The sequence below is a fragment of the Tubulanus polymorphus genome, chromosome 3 (genome assembly GCF_964204645.1).
Source record: "Tubulanus polymorphus chromosome 3, tnTubPoly1.2, whole genome shotgun sequence".
Classification (NCBI taxonomy): Eukaryota; Metazoa; Nemertea; class Palaeonemertea; order Tubulaniformes; family Tubulanidae; genus Tubulanus; species Tubulanus polymorphus.
The window spans coordinates 17,203,205-17,230,505 of record NC_134027.1 but is presented as its reverse complement, the minus strand read 5'-3'; positions in this window follow the sequence as shown (position 1 = coordinate 17,230,505).

Here is a 27,301-nt window from a genome sequence, read left to right as displayed (position 1 = left end):
CCCTAAAATCTTAAACAATTGAATTATATTTTTGATTTAAAACCCATGTTGTTATCCCAAAATGTCTCCCAGAGAAAGCTAGATAACATAGCTCACTTTCTCTCACTTTTGAATCATGTAAATTTGCGCAATCATCTTTAATGAATAATGTATTTGATTCTTTATAAATATCAATTGCTATTTTTATACAATTATCTAAATTTTCTTTTACTGTTTTAGGATCTAATATAATAAACTTTTTTTTATCTTAACTATATCCTTATTATATGTTTTATTCATTTCATAAGTGGGGCAGGATAATATTATATTATCAAAATGATTCTTATAAATAGTTTCTAACAAGTCTCTAACAAGTTTCTAATATGAAATGTGTTTTACCAGTTTGTTACCCCAGTAACTAACATATTATGTGGTTCAAATATAAATAAACCTTTATTCATTTATTCTTTTAATTTTACTAGATAAAATCCATTCATCAAATTTATCATCATACCCTTTATATTTCACCAAAGAATACTTTTTCCTTTAAGAGTTTTGGTTTTCAATACTTTTTCTATCTTGTATTCTATTTCATCTGGATTTGGTATAAGTGATAATTCTTGTTCATAGAAATAACCTAATATTTCTTGATCTTTTAAATCTTCTAATTTATAAACAAAAGGTTTAGTTAATATTATCTTTTTAATCTTAAATATTTCTTCAGTAAAATTTGGAGTATAACCTTTATGAAAAGCTTTTCTATATTTAGATATTCTAACATGTTGTCCAATTTTAAATTTAGGTTCACCAAAATCATGTGTTACAAACGCACCATATAAATTATTCCAAACTATTTCTGAATTATCTTCTTTTTTAGCTTGTATAGGTTTCATATTTATAGAACTATGTTTAGAATTATTATAACCTTTCACTAAATCATCTAACACATCGATATATTTATATGTTTCATTAGCAGTAAAATATTTCCACATTCTAGTTTTCAATATTTTATCAAATCTTTCTATAATAGATGCTTTTTTATCTGAGTGTGTTGAAAAATATTCTACATCGTTATTAGATAATAGTTTTTTAAAATGTTTGTTATAGAATTCCTTACCTTCATCAAATTGTATCCTTCTTTAAATATTGATTTAAAAGCATTTGTTACTTCTATACCAGTTTTATTTTTGATTGGAATTGACCATGCGTATCTACTGAATATGTCTATAACATTTAATATCTAGAAATATCCTTTGTTGTATTCTTCATGTCAATCAAATCTGCTTGCCATTGTTGATCGATATATGAAACCATAACTTTTCTTGTTAAATAATTTTTATCCATTTTCTTATGGATTTGATATGTTGGTTGATTTTGTAACCATAATCTTAGTTCACTATATTTTCATTATCAGATTTAATTTTATCCCATAATTCTGAAACGCTAGAATATGATACTTCACTTTCTGGGTTAAAATATAAATCTCTTAAATATTGTTCTTTTTTCATCTTATTTTAATCCATTAATAATAATTTAGATTTAGTTTCAATGATTTTTTCATTTGACTTATTTTCTGGTATAATAGGTTTATCACCAGAATCATTATTGAATTTGCATTTATATATTACACCGAAGAATATAATAATTGTGATTAACCCAATTGTAATATATAAGTAATTATTTCTTCCACTATTAGAAAAATCAGATGGATTGTTATTTGAATTAATATCAGGTGATTCATTTATATCAGTTAATTTCTTTTCTTAGCTTTTTTTAATTCTGCAGATCTTTTACCTAATTCCCTTGCCCATTTAATTTGTTTCTCGGATCTAGGCTTCTTCTTAATATCATCTTTGAAAATAGGATCAAATATCAAAGCTATATTACAAGGTATTACATAATATAAGCCATCATTATTTTCATGTTTATCAATGTATGGAATATGTTTATATACTTTATCAGCATCCATTTATTATAAATTTTTTTTATTAAAATTTAAATTCTAATACATAACACTATTTAATTGAGAATTTACAATATTTAATTGCGCGTCAGATATAATATAAATGTGCATTTTAAAATTTTTGATTCCTTTATTCTTTGTCATGAATAATTGTATTCCATCTTTAGTGTTCTGTAGTTATTCCCAGAACCATGTAATAAGTTATCCTCTGTTGTTCTAAAATCTAACCATAATGCATATTTATTACCGGTATAATTATCAATTTGATTAATATTACAATTTTCAGATGATTTTACTTTTTCATTCGTAAAATGTTTTCTAATTTCGGGCCATTGATCTATCATTCTCAAAATATTTTATTTGCTATACCTTCGATAGTTATTTCTACTTTTGTTATTTCAGGATTATAATAATTATCGACCTGTATTGCGCCATTAGAATATGTTGCAATGGTAAAAAATATTGATATACCTTTAATAGATCTTCTTGGGAAGTTAATATTCTCATTAATAATTTCATCACTTGCATTAATAGTTACATTTATCAATATAATCATATAATAATGAAAATCCTTGATTGTATTGAGTTTGAATGATACTTGAAATATTTTCATCAGTTACTGTGTCATATTCTAAACATATATTCGATAATTTATAACCCATATCTTTAACAACGCTAGATAATACAATTTCATTAACAGGAGCAAATGTTATTTCGAATATAAAATCTTCTTGAATTGCGTATTTATATAAAGGTGCATTATTATTTATCAATTCAAAATCTAATGGAATTTTATGTTTGCTTCCATAAATCTTTTTGATCAAATTATCTGCGTTACGAGTTACTATTGCGTCATTAGCTCCTGATCTTAATTTATTTTGGTTTTCTGATTGGTTAAACATAAATCTTAATAATGCAAAAATAAATTATCTAATTATCATCTAATGAGAAAACTGTTTCTGGGCCAATCTTTATAGTAAATTTTTTAATCAAATATCTTCCAACATAATCAACAACATAATTATTATTATTACCAGTTACATTTATATCAGCTGATAAATCAATACTATTTGGAACATAAAAAGTATTTTGTGTTAATCTAGGGATTCTAACATATATAGTTTCATCAGGATTAATATTAGAAGGGTTATGGTTAATTATATGATGAGATCTTTCTGCTTTAATAGCATTAGATATTCTATGATTCTTAGAAGGATTTATATAACTCCCACTCATTTATTTAACAAAGAATTAATTATTTACTTTTTATCATATTCACTAACGCAAAAATAATAGCACTTACAACTGTAATTAAAAATAAAATAATATGTTCAGCAGCAAAGTTAATAATGTTTCCTTCAGATTTCAATATAAAACCAACAATTGATGCAATCACCGGGTAATGCTGCAGCAGATTTTTTAGATAGTTACCATAAATATTTTGCTAATTTTTTAAACATCCTTAACTTTATCTTTTATAGAATTATTATCATTTGGGGGTTTATCCGGTTTATTACGATTTGGTGTAGATTTCAATGAATTTGATATAGCTAAACCAATTGTTGTGAATACCATAGATACAGCTGTTAGAATTGAAAGAATTGTTATACCTCCAAACTTAAATAATAATTTTATTCTGTCTTTCAATGATATTTCAGAATTTCGTTTTATTTTTTACTTTTTAACAACAACTTTTAATCTATTAATACAATAATCATATGATTTTAATAATAATTTCATTTTTTCTTTCTGAAATTCTATGTTATATTCTAAATCATCAATTTCTTTTTCTAAATATGCATATCTTTTTTTTAAATTCGATTTCTTCAATAACTTTAAATTCTCTATCTTATTTTAATTGTTCTAATTCTTTTCCGGTGTCAAATAATTTATTTTCTAAAGGTTTAATTTTATTATATCTAATATTTTTTTCGCGCGCAATTTTATCGGCTTCATTTCGTATACTTATTATTTCTCTAATTGTTTTTTCAGAAAACATACTTAAAGCTTCTATTTCTTGATCTGTTGCATCAAGTAATCCATTCGGTAAAGGTTTTTCAGTTTGAACTTCGTTTGATTTAAGTTTACTAGTTTTGGAAATTATATTCGGTTCAGAAGTTCTTCCTGGTTCTAAATTATCATTGATTGTTTCAAATAAGTCATTAATTCTTTCTTTAAATACTCTTTTTTTAAATTTATTTCTTCTTGTGTAACATTTTCTATTCATTATTCACTATTCATTATATTCATTACTATTATTACTTATTCTTTTAATTCTAGATGGTTCTAAATTACTCAAAGTTGATTCCGCTAATATTTTGTTTTGATTTTTATAAGTGATTTAAATATAATAATCATCTTTCAAATGATAATAATATTCACCATCTAAAGATTTTAATTCTGTTACTCAAAGTCTGGCGCCTCTATCATTTATATTATACCCAGATCTTTCAAATACAGGTTTGAATTTATAAATATATTCATTATATTCTAAATTTTGTTTTACTAAATCTGGATTTTCATTTTCAGGATTTATTCTCGATTTATTTCTTCTATCAAATTCATCTGTTGATGGGCCTTCAGAACCACTATCTGCTAAATTAGAATTATATGATTATGGATCATCATCATCGATATTAGTTTCATTAAAATCAGGTTGTGGTTCATCACTTATACCAGGGGGGTCACTAAAAGTATCCAATGGAATATCTTCTTCCATTTATATAGTAAAAAATTGAAATTTAAAATATAATATTCCTCCTATAACAATTTCTATACAAGTTATAGCTACTTTAGCATTTTCATGGGATTTATTATCGTTATTAGTTTTTATTATATCATGTTGAATATTATCAGTTTTTATATCACCGTGTGGGTGCCGTGCGGCACCATATTCTGTAGTATTGTAATCTTTTATTTTATAATCATTATTTAATTTAATATTCTTAGTTTTAGTTTCTGTTGATTGAATATGTTTTTTATTTTTTTCACCTTCCATTAATTTTGGAGCAGTAATAATCTTTTTATTTATATCTTTCAATCCAAATGAATTATTCATTGTTGCAGTCTTAATTAAATTATTATAACCAATTATATTTCCCATCTTTAATACTAAATCATTAGAAATAATTAATAGATTAGGGACTATACAAAAATTTAATCTAATATGTGATTTATCTAGATAATTTTGATATCTTACTATATTTTCTGGAATCGATCTATTTTTATCATTATGAATGGAATCTTCAAATAAAAGTTTAAATTGTTTCTGCGTATCAAATGAAGTGTTTTCATTTCCAACTATTGGTGATCTTGTTTCAACTTGCGCACCTAGAATACATATCAAATAAGTTCTAATTGATTGATTTATTCTTTGTATACCTGATTTTGTAAAACCTTCACTATTTTCTAAAATAAAATTAATCCAACCATTATTATTATCAATTTTATAATTATGATAAGCTCCAATTCTATGCATATAATCAATTCTTTTTATTTCATACTGTTCACCAATACCTTGCAATTTACCATGCGCTCTAAAATCGGAATATTTATATTAAATTCAATACATATTTTATAAAACTTATATAGATTAATATTATTATCCAATTCTTTAAGATATTTAGATCCGGGTAAAGGACATTCCAATTCATTTAATATTATTCTGATTTGAAAATATGTGTGAAATCTAAATATTGTGTGAATTAATTTCAATCGGAATAATTCAAATTTTTATCTTAGTTATTTAAATGATCATTCCAATTTATACCACAACCAGTTGTTGCACAATAAACAGCAAAATTTAATTTATTCTGCCAATATTTCATATTAGATTTTACTTTATATATATGATATTCATCTCGAGTAAAAGTAACTTCATATGTATTAAATATATTTTCCATTTTAGAAATAAAAAACTGTGTTTCAGTAACATAAATTTCTAAATTAGTTAATGAATTTAAAACTAAATTTTTATGTGTAATATTTTTAATAAAATCTATTGCAGGAATATTATTTTTAATTGATTTATCATATTGGAAAGCTTTTGGAAACCCCATTTATTTAATAAAACAATTAATAATTTATTAATTCTTATTAATTAATAATTTATTAATTAATTTATTAATAATTTATCTTGTTCTTCAACTGTTATATTACCATTTAAACTAATTATATAATCTAGTGTATTTTTTAATTTCTTTTATATTAGTTTTAAATTTTTCTTTATTACTTTTTATATTTAATTTTGAACTTATACCAGTTAAAAACACTTGATGATAATCCTAGGACGCCAATTGATATAGCTAACGGTGTTAATGGTGAATATTGCTAGAAATGTTATTACAGAATTAATTGTAACTGAACCACTTATAATAAAATAATAGATAATTTTACTTTTTAAATCTTTTTTCTTTTTTATCTTTAAGTCATTTTCAAATTCTAATATTTGTTTTTCCAAATATAATTTTAATTTAGTTTCATTTATATCATGAGGAATAATATTAACACCATCAACTTTATCATCCATTTATTTAGCAAAGAAATTACTAATTAGTAAATTTATATGCTACAAATATAACAATAACAGTTCCACCTAAAATTCAAATTATTTCATATTTCTGTTGTTCTTTACATGGGGTATAATAATCTGATAATTTAGGTTTGTATAGATGTAATTTTTCTTTATTGGTTACCGCGTTATATAAACTCATTGCATCATCAACTGATTGAAAATCTCTATGTGAAATCTTCTGATCATATAATTCTTTGTTAATATAATCCATATAGTTTTGTCCCTTTTCTCTATATTCTTCTGCTGCTTTATTGTATTTCTCTAATGCTAAGTTATGTCTTTTTTGTTCTGATAATGACCCATTTTTATCAATATGCTTAAACTGTAATAAATATAAAAGTGTGTAAAAGGTATTATATTTGAGATGCCTTTTGCGTTTCCAGTAACTGTAAGCGGTTTAATTCCTAACATTTTAGCCATTGTTTGCTTACCGTAAATTTATGTTGTTCATTAGATATCTTTATTCTTATTTTATTATTTAGTACTATCAATTTTATTAAATTTAATTTCAAATACAGAAGTGCCCCCGATTTTCAACCGAGCTCTTCTATTAATTTCCTGCGCTAATGATTCTAAATTATATAATCCTGGTTTTAAAAATAGATGAAACTATTCATCTTTATTTCTCATATAAATCATAAACCCTCTATGATCAAAAGTTTTACCCGATATATTATAAAACGAATTACATAAACTTACATTTACTAATTTTAAATCAATACAATTCTTAAATTCTCTATCTAATTGTACTAGTAAATTATGTGATTTATAATTTGTAAGTCTTCTTGAATCAACACATATTCTGTATTCTTTTAATTCTACCATTTATTTTGCATATTTTATTCGAAATCTATTTCATGGTGCCCTTTTCATTCTTACCTTTGTATATGAAATGGAAATCACCTGAACATAATTCTTCTAAATCTTCACTTGATAATCTATGAAATCTATCTGGTAAATATGTTCTGAATTTATATGTATTTCCCTTTAATCCTTCATATTCTAAGTGGATAAGTAATTTATACCATATTTGTTAGTAACTGTATCAATATTTGTAATTAGAAATTTCTTATGAATTGTTAATTCTGTTACCTTTTTGAATTTATAATCTACAGATTTTACATTTGTAGTATCTTTTATTCTATCTAAGAATTCACTGTGTATTTGTTTACTCTCCATTTATAATACATATTTTAATTAAAATTGATTTTAGAAATTATTCATATATATGAATATTATAAGAGTGATAGGGAATAAGTTGTTCTAGATTAAAGGTTGAGAGGTTGAGTGAATAGAAAATGAAAAATAAATTCGAGTGTGCGAGAATTCATTTTTCATTTTTTATGAACTCGATCTTTCGACCTTTGATCTAGAACAACTTATTCCCTATTACTGTGATTGCTACTATCATCCGGTGTTATCTTACAGTAAGTAATTTTAAGTTAAAAATGGGATGGAGAGTGCATAGATAGAATCTACGCGGAGCGAATGAGTTTTATATTACTATCAGAATTCTACATTTCGATTAGAAGCTGTTAGTTGTCGAATCTGATAGATGAATTTTATGTGCGGAAAAAAGTGGAAAATATGTAAATAATAATAATAATCAACAGAATTACAAGAGGGTTTTCGACGAAAGTCAGAAAACCCTAATCACGCGATTTTCAATGGGGTTTTCTGTGAAGAAACAGAAAACCCTAGTAATCACGCGAATTTCAATAGGGTTTTCTGTGAAGAAACAGAAAACCCTAAATATATATATTTCATATCAGGCGATTAACTTGGATCTTTGATCAGTGGACACCAGCTACGAAATATTTATATATATATATATATATATATATATATATATATATATATATATATATATATATATATATATATATATATATATATATGTATATATATATATATATATATATATATATATATATATATATATATATATATGATATGATATGATATGATATGATATGTGATATGATACGTGATACGTGATACGTGATACGTGATACGTGATACGTGATACGTGATACGTGATACGTGATACGTGATATGATATGATATGATATGATATGATATGATATGATATGATAATGATATGATATGATATAGTATCTTCTTTAATGTTCAGTTTAAACTTCTTGAACGTAAAAGTCTGACAAGTTTCGCATGTTGGTACCGTTACGCACGTTCACGCGAGTGAAATGTGCCTGTTACAGGCTCAAATGCGCACGTTACAATTACAAATCGAAACGTTGTTCGTTCAAAACCCCACGTGATAAATCACTTGCAATCAGTGGGAAATTCCAAAGTTGGCTCGCTACCTACAATAAAAATCTGACAAGACTTTTCAAGCGATAAATTTAAATGTAAGAGCTAGTAGTACTAACGAAGGATTCAGGCAATACTCCGTGTCATTTCTAAAAACATTTAACTGGTAATTAGACAGTACTTGTGTAGCTTATACAGGTAAAAGAGTTGTTATATTTACATTCAGGCCAAATGAAATTATTTATTTGATACCAGTCACGACTAAGTTGTCTCTGAAAAAGATAAATATAGCTATGTGGTCAGTATTGGTCAAGATTTGGTCAGTTAAATAGTTGTTAGATGAAAGCCCACACCATATCTAATTATTTGACACCAAACACGACTGTGTTGCTTCTAAAATAGACAAAATCACTTTAGGGTCAGTATTGGTCAAAAATTGGTCAGTTAAATACGGTAGCTGTTAGATCATAGCCCGCACCATATCTAGTCGCTCGACGCCCAAACACGATTTTATGGCTTCACTAAATATATAAATTACTTATGGGGGGTTCTGGTTAGCACTGGTAACTGGTCAGTACTGGTCAAGCATTGGTCAGTTAAACAATTTTTAGATTAATGCCCACATCACATCTAGTTATTTGACTCCAAACATGTTAAGTGTTTGGAAAACAAATGATTTACAATATGGTACTGGTCATGCATAGGTCAGTTAATTATGGTGGCTGATTCGGGCCATACTAAAAAATTTTTCTGTATGGCTAAAGCACCGATAAAAAATTTTTCACATTGGCCCGTTTTTGGTTTTCTCGCGCGAGAATTCAAAACTTTCGGTTTTCTCGCGCGAGAAAACAAAACATTTCGGTTTTCTCGCGCGAGAATTCAAAACTTTCGGTTTTCTCGCGCGAGAATTCAAAACTTTCGGTTTTGTTGCGCGAGAATTCAAAACTTTTGGTTTTCTCGCGCGAGAAAACTAAACATTTTGGTTTGAAAAATTTTTCAGACTGGCTAGAAGCTGGATAAATATTTTTTACAATGGCCCATTTTTTTGTTTTCCTGCGCGAGAATTCAAAACTTTTGGTTTTCTCGCGCGAGAAAACCAAACTTTTTGAATTCTCGCGCGAGAAAACCAAACTTTTTGAATTCTCGCGTGAGAAAACCAAACTTTTTGAATTCTCGAGCGAGAAAACCAAAATTTTTTGTTTTCTCGCGCGAGAAAACCAAAAGTTTTGAATTCTCGCGCAGGGAAACCAAAAGTTTTGAATTCTCGCGCGAGAAAACCAAACTTTTTGAATTCTCGTCCTTGTTTGAATGAAATGTTTCTAGTATGGGTGCTATAGAATCGTATCCTTAACTGTACACCGAACTGTATCTAATTCTTTTTATTTTCACATTAATACCGTAATTGACTAGGATGTTTTCAAGTGGTCTTAAGTACCGCTAATAGCTGAAAGTCGTTGATTTAGGTGAAATTTACATACAGCGCCAAACCGGCATTCTCATAATGTCGTCTACACCATAGCTTTTCTCTGCTGAATCTGTTCGGCCTGTTTAGTTTAGGCCTACAACTCGGTACTTAAATGATTTATCGTAGTAAATATCCGCTTAATTTGGTAAAGGAAAATAGAATATTGTAAAACTAACTATTTGAAGCCCGCGGGCAAATCACTGGGTGTAATAAATTCATTTCTACTTGATTTGATTCTCATGGCGGGGAAAACTCGCAGCGGATCCGCGGCGGAAGGACGACGTAAAGGCAATCGTTGACGAGGTATCAAATGAATTTATTACTACAGTGATTTGGCCCCGGGCTTCAACCATGCATCAGTATTCTATTTTTCCTACAGTACATACCGAGCTTTTCCAAATCCACGGGATACTTACTAAATACCTGTATATGACATATTATCATCCGTCGGAAAAAGCTGTTGTGTCGACGAGGTATCAAAATAAAGAATATATTACTTGTTCGGCGGCGAGCTTCATTCAACTTTTTTCCTATAGTACATTCCGATCTTTATCAAATCCATGATATTTACTAAATACAAGTATATGACACACTCTCATCAGTAAGCTGGGCTCACGCTTATGTTCGGAGTAAGTGTTCGCCACGGGGGATAGGGGATCGTTTCTCGGGTGGCATGAAATGTTCATTGAGTTGTACGTGACCTTTAGGTCTACCAGTACTGAGCTTTACTGTCTCAAACAAACACATGTAATTGTTGTGATAATTAACGGACTCATGGATTGAACTCCAAAACAAAATTTGCAAAAAAAATCCGGCAACATTGCTACGATGTACAAAAGATTAAATTCTTCATAATCCGAAAATGAAATTGAATAACCCCCAAAGACCTATCCCGGTTAAATAAGATCAATCCGTCCGGATGTTAGGCTTACGCATATACATAGGCCTACGTAGGCTAGTAGTCTCGTTTAGGTTAAAGCTAAGTTCACTATAAAGGAGGAATCAGATTTATCAAAATGCATGTATTAGTGATTAACTGGTTCTGACTTCCAATGATCAATCACAATTATCAACGATATTTTATTGGTAAAAATGAAGAAATAATTTCTAATGACTTAAGTTACTGCGGATCCCCAGAAAGATCTTTTTTTGTTCAAAGAACCTTTTGCTCGAAATTTTTCATTCGAACCAAAAACATTTCGTTCGATTGAACCAATTTGTAAAAATCGTTAGGAAAAAGTTGTTTTCGTTCGAACAAACTTTATGTCCATACGAAATGTTTTTCGTTAGAACAATTTTTCGATGGAACAGAATCGTTTTCATTCACTTGTCAGAATGTTAAGTTTTCGGTTCAAACAAGTATATTGTTAAAAGCTTTTAAATCGAACCGGATTATTTTCATTCAAAAATTTGTTCGAAACAAAATTGTTTTCGCATTAGATCCCGTTCTGGACGGTTAAATAATCGAAAGGAAATCTAATTTCTATCCATCACAACATTGAACGATCCTGCTCTGGTTGATAGCAAATCGACAGAAACTAATGTTTTCTATCCACCGACAGCAGATTCGTGGCTTTGTATACTTCCGCTATGCGTGCGCTGTGAGATCTGCTGTGGCCGATAGAAATCAACGATCTCCCAGCAGTTAAAAGGCCAACTATTTCCGGGTTTCTCCAAATATCCGTCATTTTAAGAAGATCGCACAAACTGCTAATCGAAACGCCGAAACTGCTGGCGAAACAGCTAAAATGATAACGCTGAAAGAATTATTTCTGCTTAACCAGGATGACATAATTTAAATATACGTGGCGCCATCTACTGACATTTTGGCGCATGAGCCGTGGTACGAAAATGTCTTTGAGGCATGGATTTGTCATTTTCGCTACGTGAAACAAAACCTCATCTTTTGGCGGGGATTGCTGCCCACAGAGACACCATATTTAATCCGTCGAAGAACACAGGCTTAATTTGTGATACTGCGCAAATGATAGGAACAGGAAATACTTTGTAATTCTAAATAGGGTATCAGAAATTCAATTATCATGTCAAATTACTTCCAAATACTTGATTCTTGGCTCAAATTATATCCTAGATAATTGAGTTAGAGCTGTTTTGCACTGCAAATACATAAATTCATGTTTGATTCAATGTCATTAACCACATGTGTACTGTTTACTAATAACATAGTCCTGCGATCAACGGTTCTTCTTGAATCGCGTTCACAATCTCATGCAGACGGACGGACGGACGGACGGAAGCGGATACCAAGTCCCCCGCTCGCGGCCTATGCCGCGCGGGGGACAAGAAATCGTAAGAAGTTATCAAATTGATCTAAAGAAGTTACTGCACCAAGCTGACCTTTGTCAGACTCGACACTACGAGATGGACTGTAGATTTGAAAGTAACAACAAGACATTGCTGGCCCCACTTGCGTTAACATAGGTGGTAAGCCCAATGTCGAAGGCGCAGATCATGACGAATCGTCCACAAGCCTGTAGTTACAAGAACGTACACATCCGATTGAGAGACATCTACAAACCTATCGAAACCTGTCGCCCGGCACAGATGTTCAATCGTGATGTCTCGGAGACTAGCAAAGTGTGCGCTGTACACTAGATCAAATGCTAGCCTTTGCATAACTATATTTGGTTAACACTCTTTGCTTTTCCACTGGAGTGGTTCCTCCAGCACAGAAGAAATAACCTGGGAGTTGAGGAGAGAATCCCACAATGATAATAAAAAGTCCGAAAATGAAACTTCGAGATAGTATACTACTATCTCGAAGTTTCATTTTCGGACTTTTTATTATCATTGTGGGATTCTCTCCTCATCGCGTCAACACGGATATTGTGTTTTACCTATCGTGAACCTGGGAGTTAACACTCTCTCGTCAGAAAAGAGGGCTAATTGTTGGGTTGATACCGTTTCGGGTTTTCTGAGTCCTCTATCCAACACAGAACAAAGAGGATCGGCTGTTGCTAATGTTTATTTTAATTTTACAAAACGCATGCCTCTGTGTCAGCCAGCCTTTTTATCAGAGATATTTAGTTTAGTTATTATAATTTATGTGGAACTTGATACTTAGTTACTTGATACTTAGCATAGTTTTAATTTATTTTCGTGCATGCATTCCACTTATTGGACTGTGATATTTATTTTAGAAGTGACAATGATATTTACTACCGTACTGACCACTTTGCTATTATTGACAACCTACGCCTATCGTTAGATTTTAGGTTAAATTCCATTCGTATGAATCATATACTATCTTTGTTTATTTCTCCTGATTACGCTTAATTGTTAAGTGGTGGATCTGTATACATTTTTTTTCGTGTGTCTACGTCTTGTTACTACAATGATGAGTCGTTAGTGACATCCGCGTAATCTAAGTGTCTGCCAGGTTTTCATCCCACTGATAATTGCGTGTATAAAGGGAAGAATATCATGCAGTATATATGGTTACTTTTCATGTTTGAATCTGTTATCGATTAGTGGATTTTCACTCGATGTCAATAGTCTTGTCGTCGGTATAGTTTAGTTTTGAGATTCGAGGACGAATCAGATGAATGTGGGGCATATGATACAGGTGATAGTATTTATTTAATATCCACGTAATTATTAAGTTTTTTATGTTCTATATATCTGTATTGTAAATTTATTAAAATCAATATTGTCTTTATCTTTTAATCCTAACCTTTCACTTCACTCGGCACTGGTCATTTCGACTTTGTTCTACTGACGTCTGTCTCGCCATTGGAGCAATATAAATTCACGTCCCGATATCCCTCTCTCTCTTTCCTCTCTGGCTCTCGTCTCGACAATAAAGCAGGCTTTTAATTATTTGAATATCGTTTGTGTTTGGGGACGATTCTGAGCTAGTTCCTGGTATCAATATGATGTATAATATATACATAGAATCCACGTACAGATTTGGATCGTGATATTTCTATCAGAATTCTACATTCCGCTAAGTAGCTGTTAGTTGTCGAATGCGAGAGAAGATGAATTTTATGTGATGAAAAAAAGTGGAAAATATGTAAATAATAATACTAATCAACAGAAAGAGGGTTTTCGACGAAAGTCAGAACCAGGACTGACGATCCGGCCTAAAGACAGACCCCGCACAACATCGCCGAGAGATTCATTACAACAACACTAGTTGGAGAATTCATCCCGGATCCACAACGCTGGTAGAGATTCATAACCACAGCAGTGGTGGAAAACCATAACACTGGTGGAAACGATGTAACAGTTCCGTCTGTCAACTGCATATGCGCATCGTTCCTGCTAAACAATCCTTTCAAAATAGCTGAGAATCATTAGTCCCTTTGCACTGGGACATTTTGAATCTGGTTAGGATTAGAATTATGAGTGATACCAGTTAAAGTATGGCTATGGACAATTGATAATATCCATAGAAGCAAAAACAGTACAAATCTCATTTTCTAATGAGTAAATATATTTATTCTAGCAAACGTTTTCGGGAGTTGCATTTTCCTCTATTCAGCCATAGCGTAATAGTTTCTTTAATTCTTTAAGTCTAAAGTCGTTAGTCTAAATTCGTTACCGTCAATGAGAATGAAGTTTCTCTGTTCATTTCCCTACCGTATGTGGGTTTTCCGTCTAAGCTCAAAAATGAAAGAAACTGTTCAAATCGAATTTTGAAATAGACCTTCATTGCTCGTTCATATTTATTCGTAACCACTAAGATTAAGAATTTCTTCTCGTTTAAATGTCCGACTCCTAAATCCTTGAAAGCTATTGTTGTCTGCAAATACACTTGTTTATGTGATATAAACACTGCCTATAGATTTTCAACACTGCCAGAGATTTTCAACTATTTTAACTCTCTGCCTAATTGATAATATACTGATAGAAACTCTTCGTTGAATTCCGACCGGCAGATAAAACCGACCGAAATCGACCGTATTCCCAATAAAAGAAATACGTTTGAGTCCGATCCGTTTTAAACCTTCTACATGATTGCTCATGGTTGGATTATAGAAACCATTACATTTTAAAAGTGAACTTACCATAACTATTGACTACATTGTATGAATTTAATATCAAAAGGACCGCTATTGCAGTAGTACTCTGACGGTGGTACATCGTCTTAAACCGAAACAACGATAATTTGAATGGCCAATGTTGATCTAACTGGAATGAGTATAATGATGATTTTAGCTTTACGCTATTATCAGTAAAATCACAAGCATTGGGCATAATATTGGTCACATGCCTCATGACAACATCTGCAATCGATTACCGCATTAGATCTATCAGATTTTATATATATATATATATATATATATATATATATATATATATATATATATATATATATATATATATATATATATTCACTAGGATTAGGATTAGGATTAGGATTTTATTTACACTCCAACCATTTCTACGGTACACGGAGGGAGACTGATACAAAGTATACAATATTTACAATTAAGAGAAAGTATAAACTTGGTTTGATAAAATATAACAAAGTTATTAACAATATATACAAACACTATTTACAACATAAGAATTATTGGAGGGATCTATTAACATCTAAGCCTTTTTTAGTGAATTTTGCAAGGCGGATTGTAGGATTTTTTAGAATATCAAGATTGCCAAAAGAGTTCAGATTCAAAATATTTTCACGGATTTCATTCAGCAGGTTGCAGTTAAACATAAAATGCAATTCATCACCTAAAACATTACAAGCCGAACATAATCTATCATTTCTATCTAACGGAAGATTTGATAATTTATTTACAGGCAAGAGATAAGATCCAATTCTAAATTCGAATAAACTTATTACTAAATCTTCATCAAGTTCACTAATATATCTTTCTAATTTAATATCCTTTTTGTATTGTATTAAAATCACCAGTAATTAACACATTAAATTCCTATTCAACCTTTAATTGTTATAATTCTAGCTCAATCTCCCTAATAGCCCTTTCTGAGTAATATCGACTGTTTTCAGGGGGAATATAAACAACACCTAGTAGAACATCTTTGTCGCGGTTAAATAAATCTTTTCCCTAATAAATACCAAGATACGAATTGACAGTCAGTTGAAAAAGGTTTAACTCTAGTTTGTAAACATTTATTGTATATGATACCTATACCACCCGATCCATTTTTTGAGAATTTCTTCCTATTCTTGAAGTGCGCTACGTGAGAATCAGACAAACTGCAACCTAAATTACCATCTACATCATCTAAATGGGTTTCAGTGAGACATATAAAATCGTTATTGCTGATATTAAATAAATTCTGGGACATCAAGTTTACTTATCAAGCCACATACGTTCAACGTTGAGAATTTTAATGTTTCTATGCAAGGTGAATCATTAACATTTGCTGTACAATTTCCATTTTCTCTATTCACACCAAAAGTGTTATTGTTTTGGGTTATATCCGGTCCGTGAGTTGTGCTATTTACACTGAAATTTTCATTTACACTATCATTATTTACACAAGAGTCAACATTTCTCTATTTACATTGGCATTGTTATCATGAAAACATACACTATTCACAAACTCAACAACAGAACAACGATCACGCGACACGAACGCAACCCGGTCTATGAATTGCAGACATAGTCCCTCCACAGGATCCTAGCTACTGTCCATCGGCGCGCGGTTAGTGTAATCACGGATCACTAACTTGTCCCGAACGAAAAAAGCTTGCTTGCCTCTAGCTTTCGCAGCTCTCAGCTGGAAGTTGCTCACGTCGCCTCGCAGCCCACTCCTCAGGCACCTGCTCGCTTAATCCGAGCGACGATCCTGCAAGATTTTTTGCAGCAGAGCGCACAACTTCACGATCCTTGAAGAACTCAAACTGGGCTACAATCGGACGTGGTTTCTTTTGGTCGTACTTCTTCTTCCCGAGCCGGTGCGATCTCGCAAACTTAATCGAATCCACAGTCTCTTTCGGTAATTTCAAATCGTTCGTACACAAGTTTTTGATTTTATCTTCCGTCTTCTCGTTTTCGGATTCCTGCACACCGTAAAATATAAGATTATCGCGCATACTGCGTCACTGTTCATCTAACAGTACTTCATGGTCCGATTTTATTAACGCATCCTGTTCGACTTCGACTTTTTTTCGAGTTCGTGAACTTTGTTTTTGAAGGTTTCGTTTTCATTTTTAAGTTGTCGTACGTCCTCGTGACAATATTCGAGCGATTCTTTCATGGCGGCCATATTGGTTTGCAGATCATCGAGTTTCGATAGTTGCAGCAAAATCAGGTCGAGTATCGTTGATATTCCATCATCAGCTTCTTCGGGTGTTGAGGTAGCTGGTGGTGGTTTGCGGTTCTGGTTCGTTCTCGCAGGTCTTGGTTGCCTCTTCGGGGTGAAACGCTTTGTCTATTATTTGCCATGATCCTGGGGTCGTCTTCCGAACTCCAGAAAATACAGTCGCACGTTTGTAGTTGAAAAGTTGAAAGAGAAAGAGACAGATGATGTTTCGGTTTATGGTAATGTTATTGAGATATCTGATTATTATAGTATTTAATTTTAACTAACCTCGTTGCTTCACATCGATCTATTGCTAATATCAGGAGTGTGCCGAAAGTACGTCCGTGCAGGCCGACAGTCACAATGGATGCTCGTGCTGCCATTTTATATGACCCAATAAACGTAAGTTTATAATGGCCAGCACACTGTAGATCCATCAGATCATGAACGTATAATGATTTAAGATACTGGTAATATTGTTTGATCTTTGATTGGAAATATGTAATTATAGTTTTGAGCGTTATCCTTTTCACACAAACAAAGATTTTATTGATATTTTGTTTCAATGAAAAGGTATATTTTGAGGAATTCTCAAGTTATATTCGATTGAATTTGAACGAAATGTTAAAGACTGAATGATTTTCACTTGTGGCAACGTTTAAGAAAACATGTACTTTCTTTTACATATGCTGTTTAATATTCATTGAATGCAAGAAAAGTTTTAACATTCTGTTCATTTTTCTCAGAAAATGGTAACTTGACAATAACAATTCACGATACCAGTGATATTGTTTTGTTATAGTCTTGAGTACTAGATGCCATTACAATTTTGAAACGATAAGAAATTATTGATACGTCCCGTGTATTTAAAAAAAATAATGTATTTTTCATGTGTAAGGCTATATATCAAGAGATATAGGTTTCTTTATTGTGGCTATGGGCATATATTTCCATATCTCTCTCATATCGATTAAAATTATGTTTGAATTCATATGTTGCAGATTATTTAGTAAAAATTTATTGCAATACAAAAAAGGTCATTTGATATGTAGCATGATTTATTTTTGTTTTCGTCAAAGGCTATCTATGCAGGTTCAGGATGAAACGTCGATCGAACGTTTTTGTGGCGTTTTTTAGGTTTCAAATCGTTTCAATGCAGGATCGAATGGAAAAACGTTGAGGATAAAACATTGTTGTAACGTTTTTTTAATGTTACACCGGTTTCTATCACTTTTCAGGGAGAGGGATGACTAAACGTGATAAACGTTTTTGAAACGCTACCATAAGGTTTTCAAGGTTTTGATAAGGTTTCCTTGAGGTTTTGTGTAAACGTTTCAGAAACGTTAAAATGTGTTCACAGAATAACATTTCTGAAACATTTCAACAGAACGTTACCGAAATAAAAATGAAACTTTTTTGAAACGTTTTGAAAAAGTGTTCGTGTTTGCTGGGTAGCACACTGCAGATCCATCAGATAATAGTATAATCTAGTTTAGAAGTCCATGGTTAGATTATGCACTAATCAGTGTTGTTTTATGCATTGTATTTACGCTATGCGTAAGAGATTAAAGCACGTGCTTTTGTCGTCTGAACTGACGTCATAATACAGGACTGCTGTAGGACGAAGCATATGCTTGAGTGGCTGAATAAGTCCTCAATTTAAGGCTAACTACTAATATTCAGGCCGATCATAGGTTAACAAGGGACGAATGATTTATGAGATTCGCCCAAAGGGACGAATCTTGAAAATGTTCCTGTTTATTATTTCAGGATTTAAAAGACCAATGACTGCCAAATATGGAATCGATCTGAATAAATCTGGGTATAGGACTCGAGCTTTAATGAAATTCAATTAATCTTGCTAGAATTTAATTTGATTTTATCAGACAAAGGCCAATATTTTTAGTGGTTTTGGTTGGTTTTTTACTGCTTTAGGGTGTTAGTGTGGTTAACTATCGCTCAATGTAGCTTAGTAATTTTTCGTGAATATCATCCTGTCAACAGCATGTTCTGCCGATGCATCTATCGATCTTTCACTGTTATACCGAGCGCAAATGATTCACTCAGTCTGTGTATCTGCGCGTGCACAGCACTACACCAGGCCCTCACATTATCCGAATAAACTGCAATATCAGGCCAAAAATGGGATGTAAGTGTCAGATGGCAGCTCTTGTGAAAAGACGATGTCTCCGCCTTAAGAATATCGAAATAAAATTGAACAATCCACTGGCAATATTCAATCCCGGAGAAAACATAAGTGGATCCGTTAATGTCTATCTGACCACTGTTGCAAGAATTAACGGTAAGTGTACATTGATCTAGAATTTTACATCTAATACTATACGACAGTAGCTGCGTAGGCCTACAAGGGAAATAATTCACTCCTCTTGCTTTAGGAGAATAAGAGATCCTGTTTGTTCTCATGGAATCAAAGATCCTCATGGACCTTTTTATCTCAAATCAGTCATTGACAAATCACAACTACCCTGTACATCTATTCATAAAGACATAGAAATGAACTTAGAAGGTCATATTAATTAAGCCCAATCAGTCAAAAGTAAACCCGAGACAATTCAAACGTGCTTTTCCAACTCCAGAATAGGTCAATATAGCTCCTTCGTAAAGTGTTTTCTTCAATAATGAGGCGAGTGCTTCGATTTGAAATTGCCGACCTATTTTACCCGTCGACAATTCAACTATTCAAAATTAAGCAGGAATTTACTTATAGTCTTTAACTTATCCCATCATAGAGGGAAGTTCGCTAATCATGATATAATTGATGGATTTAATAGTCAGCAATTTTGGCTCTCCTCGACAAAATGCAAAATATTGTCAAAGCATCCTCTCTCGGCAGTGATTCGAACCTGCTGACACAGCCATGGAATGAAACCCTGCAACAATACACTGGGTGCACGGGTAGATGCGCAGATTTGCTGCACGAAAACTTGCGGCCCCAATCAGATTGCCCGTTGCATAATCGTTAAGGCAAATTTCATGGGTTAACTATGAATGAACTTATAAACTTAAACAAATGTATGGGTTTGAAAACTAAACGAAACAACGAAAATGAAATTTAACTAGGATCGGTAGAATTTCGTACGCCCCTAAGAGAAATTTCCCGGATACTGATGTATGTACTATGCACAAAATGCAGGCCATATATGGTATGATTAAACAGGATTCAGCATGTAGCCCTTATTATGTTGCCATCAGATGTGAAAATTTTATTTTGTACTTTTAAACCGTCGATCACTCATAAAAGCTTAAATTTGAAAAATGATTATTATTGGTTTCCGTAGACAGGTTGCTGTCTAAAATTAATAAGTTGACAAACCCGTTTCAACTCAATTCCATGATCTTATTCACAACATATTTTGAAAATGGGTCAAAACGTTGAAGTATCTCTTCGTTTTTTCTATTCATTGTGGTCTTGTCAACTTAATGAATATTTTGTATTTTTGAAAAATTATCGGTCGTCGAAAATAACTATTATAGGCTGCGCTTGAACTTTAAAGAAACAGATATTTCATTTCATGGTGTCAAAAAAATTTAGTTGCTATCAATGAGGTTGATGCACCAATGATGAAGAACGTTTCGTACTTTCTTCCGGGTGTTGTCATATCGAGCAATCACGGAATCGTGGAATTTTCTGAAAAAAAACCCACGGTATTTCTTCATTTTCACAATACATAGTAACCACTGACATTGATAACTTGGATTCTGGCACTTAAAATACCATAATAATTATAACCACGTTTTTCCACGCGATACCCCTCGTTGGACAAGGTACTGGACGCATGTTTTTCATTCTCGGTACCTGGTTAGGCCTATCTGATAATCTATTACTATCTTCACTCAATAAATCAGCGATACTTCCTAACGAGAAATGGAGAACCTACGAAGGCAATTAATCTATCAACATTGACTGCTGACCAAATCACAGTAACTTGTGCATCGGACCTACTCCCAAGGCAGTGGTGCGTCAGGTGAGACCGGATCTACGAGTTCTGTGTATGTTTACCATTAATAAACCTTTAACTAATTTAATAAATGCTGCATTGTAAAATGGATATAAAAAGATGGTTATTTCGACTGCACTCTTTCGCTGATCGTATTAAGACTAAACTGAGGTATGTTTTTATACGGTAAAGAGAAATATCCCAAAATGAACGATGTCAGACGAAAACATACACACATAATGCATATATTCTGGCTTTGAATTTTTGATGCGCCTCGTGCATCTAAATTGTGATTTATGCGAGTGTTGTGTATCTAGAAGAGTTAATAAAAGTTGAATGGTTTTAAAGATTACATATAAAACGGTAACTTTTTAACTCCGTTATTTGTGAAGCGAAAGCTGTTACTCATTTGCTTCTTCGTGCTTATTCCTTGGGTCAAAAAATGTATCATCGGTACTAGACAGCAGTTTCTTTCAAAATAATTTTCAAACGGTAACTGATACTTTTTAATTTCAAAATATGATGATTGAAATTGTTGATCTATACACTCACCTTCAACCGTTGTGTTCAAAATGTTTAGTTTACGCGCAATTTGTGATTTTGTAAAATGATTTTTGACATCATGTTCAGCGTCGGCTAAACCAGCTGGTGCGCGCTGCAACGTCATTAACGGGACAGCCGAGAAATAGCGTCAAATGCGTTAAATTTTGAGGAAGTTGCGTGTATTTTCTATTATATCTCAATGCCAGATTGTTTTAAAGCTTTGAAACTGGCCAGGTTGGTAGAAGGAGCTATTGTCTATTGCATTAACTTATTTCAAAGAATCAACGAATAATTTGAATAGCCGAAATCGATCAAATTGAAGATGCAGATTTCAATCCGCTGATATGAAGCTATTAAAGTGTACACTATGCGGAGCTCTCAGCACTGTTACTGCTGCTATATAGTTAACCTATAGTTCAGCACCACAAGCATACTATTCAGTGTCTAATAAGCACTCATAGATCTCACTAAAGAATAAATAAATTCATATCCATTTAACTATTTGTCATAGTCATTTAAGTAGTTCGAAAACTAACACTTCGAAACTTTACAAAAACTTTCAATAAATTTCTACAGCCCTTTAACAACAAATATTCAAAGGAAAATGTTTTTCGATTCGTATCTAATCATCTAAGGTCTCACGCTGCAGAAGAGTTTACATAGATTACATCACAATCTTTCACAAACATTTTTTTAAGTTTTGAAATAGGACGGATGGGGATTCTAATTTCGTGGCCAAAGCCGCTACCAATAGCAGGTGTATTTTAACCAAGGAATTGAACCTATTCCTGCGGCTCATTCTGTCTAAGATTCGTAAGTTCATAAGTCAAAAAATGTCCTCGGTATTAAATCAAACCATGCACTTACACACTATTACTAAATGATAATCAAAAACAATGATTTATACATCCGTGTTCCTTACTGTCTACCAGAAAATGCCATGGATTGCTATTCAAATCCTATTTTTCTTGCGCTTTGTTTGAACGGGTGGTCCATTTAACAGCTAATAATTATCATTGATATATAGACTTTCAAAATCAGGAGGCATTTTGTCTGAATTCGAATGCCAATATAACATTAAGTTGAATTGCTATTGTAGCTAAGTCCCTATTCATTTCTATAGACATCAACTCCAAGCCGTCCCTTTAATGTCGTAGTTTTATTAATAGACAATGCACCACGCGTTCAGCAGAAGCAATGTGTACACTGAACAGGTGCGCGAACATCAAAATTCTGACTAGATTGAAAAGATTTTTCCAATTTTAAAATCACCTAGTCTTATTGTATACTACTATCTATCGATTAGTGTTAAAAGTTGGAAAAAATCTTTAAAAAAGTGACTGTTACACTTTATGGAACCGCGGTACATGTTTGGTCGTAGCACATTTCACATTTTCAGCCACTACATTTTCAGAAACTACGGCCCAACCCAGAGCGACCGCGCACAAATCTAGTATTAAGATCGCAAGAAGACGATTAACTGCGATAACCGATGTTTGCCCTGGTACCGATCTCTTTGTCCGACTACATTCTGACCGTTGTTGCAGCCGGTAACTGGCAGCCTGTGAACTGTATCATAAAATAATGTCAGATAAAATTGCTCGCTGATAGTGTGATTCGAAGCTAACTCAGTGCATTGATTTGTCCAGTGCCTTTTCCGAAACCAAGTGGGAAAACCTGGTTACTATAAAGAGTGAAAGTGAAGAAATTCAGTGGTTTTGAAAATTTCCGCGATTCCTTCATTCCGCGATCTGACAACACCGCTTTCTTCCTTTGGTACAAAATAACTTGCCAACGAGGCTTAGTATCTTCGAAAAACTTTCAAAACATTCAATGCAGGTAAAAAATCGCTACACCTATCGAATTCTATCGGAATGCTTTGGTTATTTAATAATTTAGTTATCTATTTGTCGGCCAACTCTGATAATCGAAATTCGCTCTCACTACTATGTGGTATATTGATCTATTCACTACTGTTAGCTACTTGAATGTATATTAAAAGTGCCCCTCGCGTCTGGCCTAGTTCAACATTTCAACATCGGGAAACTGCAAATCTAGCAACTGCGCCCGCTGTGGTTAACAACGATAAACGCGCATATTCTATTCTTTGAAATAAGGAGTAAGCTATATATAATGAAATCTTTATGAATTGTAAGCTTAAACTCATATTCATTGACGTTTACTTTTGATAATGGACCAATAAATCATCGATTAGTCCATTTTTCAGAATTCCGTTTCTTGTTTTTTATATATGAAGTGATTTTGAAATGATCTAATAAAGACATCGGTGGCAGATTCAGACGTGCTCCTGTCACAATATATTTTCCTATGCCGTTTTGAAAATACAACGGCAATATTTTTCAGGCCACCAGCATCAAATAAGACAGCTACGGATTTTTTAATTTCAAAAACATTACTATTTTCATTCCTCGATTTGTCCTCGTTTTTAATTTCAAAAATCATTTATATTTTACTCCTCGTTTTGTCCTCTTTTTTCTAAAACAATCATAAACACTATAAACTCCTCATTTAACCTCGTTTTTAATTTAAAAAACATCATTTTTTTACTCCTCGTTTTAACCTCATTTTTAATTTAAAAAATCATTAATATTTTTACTTTTTATTTAAAAGAATCATTAATATTTCTACTCTTCATTTTAACCTCGTTTTTTATTTGAAAAAGACATTAATATATTGACTCCTCGTTTGAACCTCATTTTGATTTTCAAAAACATTAATATTTTTACTCCTCGTTTTTTATTTCAAAAATCATTAATATTTGTCCATTTTATTTAAAAAGATCATTAATAGTTTTACTCTTCATTTTCGACCTCGACCTCGACCTTAGGACTTCGAGTCGACCTCTTGACCTCTGGTATAAAACCCACATTTTGCAATTACTCATAGAAAATCCGGCCCAAGTCGGATATAGCATAGCATAGTGCCTTGGCGTAGAGTTAGTAAGTTGTGCGGTTAATGTATCAGCGCATTGATACATTGGCGCATGAAAACATTGATAATTGGGTATTAATGCGCGGCAAAGGAACAGTCCATGTACAGGTTGACCGACGACTAGTAACAGTTGACTACTGTTGGTTGTTTGTTGGTTGGCCCATTGGAGAGATGATAGAGTGCATATCTCATCCGCTGGTTGACGGTCGACAGATGACACTATGCAATGTTGTCGCCAATTTATGTACACGGATCGTGGTGACAAAAATGAGAGACGATAGAGTGCATAGACCTATATCATCCGCTGGTTGACGGTCGACGGACGACACGTCGCAATGTCGTCGCATATGTATGTACAAGGATTGTGGGTTGACTGGTTGACGGGTGACCACAAAACACAAACAAACAAGAGAAGTAAATCTAAACCGAAGCAGTAAACTATAAGCATCAGCTGCGAAAGTTTCATTTTTGATTTTGAAAAAAAGAGCCGTCACGTATCGACGTCGTTCTGTAGCAATGTGAACAATGCCATATTTCACCGTCCCCACGTTTGTTTTTTTGGAGGCGCATCTCACGTTGACAGTGCTGAAAATAAATAATGAATCTCCTGTGATTTTGAAGGCTTAACCGCGTTGAAACAAATATCAGAGAACTGGAATTACTAAAGAAAAATAGAAATGCAATTTGTATTTTAATATATTCACCTGACAATTTTTGGAACTTGCTAAAAGTCAATTTTCCCGCATGTAGAGAATTGTTTTTTCTTCAGTTTCAAGTGCTTGTGTGACGAACTGAACAATCCCAGGAGCTTGTTCTGTAGAGGTGGCCATGACTATAGTATGGTATGGCATGAACAATTGAATGTAGTGTATGATTGCCACGGGTTCATCATGTGTTTGGTCACGTGTTCTGTTTGGTGTATGGTGTTAATGGATCGTTAATAATTAATTTATATTTGTGTATGGATAGACACGTCGACACGTTGACACATGGAATGTTGACCGGAGTGTTAATGGCTGGCGGTGTCACGGGGTTTATCATGTGTTTGGTCACGTGGTGTGTTTTGGTGTATTAGGTTAATAGATCGTTAATAGTTAATTTCTTGGTTGGTAGATACGCCGACACGTTGACACGTGGAATGTTAATGGCTGGCGATGCGAATGTGTCGACATGACAACTTTATTTGGGATACACATAAACCAAACAACACAGTAAGCATACGCGAAGGAACTATACTATGCAATACCCTACTTGAGCCGAAAATCCTCGGTTATACGTTTAAGGTTTTAATTCGCTGAATAACGCTGCTTATTTATGCAATGTTTCGATGCATGCATAATTGGGTCTAGTATAATTGGTTTGGAATGCCCGCATCTAATTTGCCCCATCAAGATCGAGTCTCCGATCTAAATCACTCAATTGCCTTTCTTTGTCAACATCATGGGTCTGGGAAACGACAAAAATGCTTTGATTAACGCGATTGTTTTATCAGAATGAAATAATACCAATAAGCATCTTTTATTCATAGCCAATAAACGTTTTATTTAGTCCTAAAATATAAGTATATATTTGTTGAAATTATTATAGATAAACATAGATCGTGACTCTATACTTGTGTAATCATTATACCATATTCATGTGCTTTTCTAACCCCGCTAGTGTGTTCGATCGGGTGTGTATCCTTTTTCTAGATTGAAGCGATAAGTTTGCTTGAACGCGTGTGTTTCACATTTCCAAAGCACTTTGTCCACAAGCCGAATTCATCATGTATGGCGATTCAGGTCGTTGTTGACGGTTCAAAGTCTCTGTGCAGAATGACCAATTTATGGATTTACAACGGGTTTTTATTGTCAGAAAATGACTTGCCCGAACTCGTTTTATAGTTTTCATTTGTTTTTGCGAATTTCTTTCGCCCAAACTAGATCACGATTGCACAATAGCCGTTAAAAGACGCCATCTTGGACTTAACCCCACTCCTCCTCCACACTCACCCCCTCGCCATCTAGGATTTAATCCACTCACCCGCATACGCATACACACGCATATACGTTATTTACGGAAATATCTGGCGAATTTTTACCGTTGAAAACATTCTCCTCAAAAAATCAACCACCCTGGAAGATTTCCTTCTACATTTCAATTAAATCTGAAGGAGCTTTTCTCTTAAATGAATCAATTATTAATGAAAAATATACCGATATCTGGGTAGAAGAATGTAAGTATTTCATATTTCTGCGATAGGTTCTGCGATAATATTTGGATTCTAAAAATCCAGTTCAAAGTTAATTGACACGAACAACCTACTGCTCGTCACGCCATCTGGCGGGATAGCTGGTTTTGCGGGTACC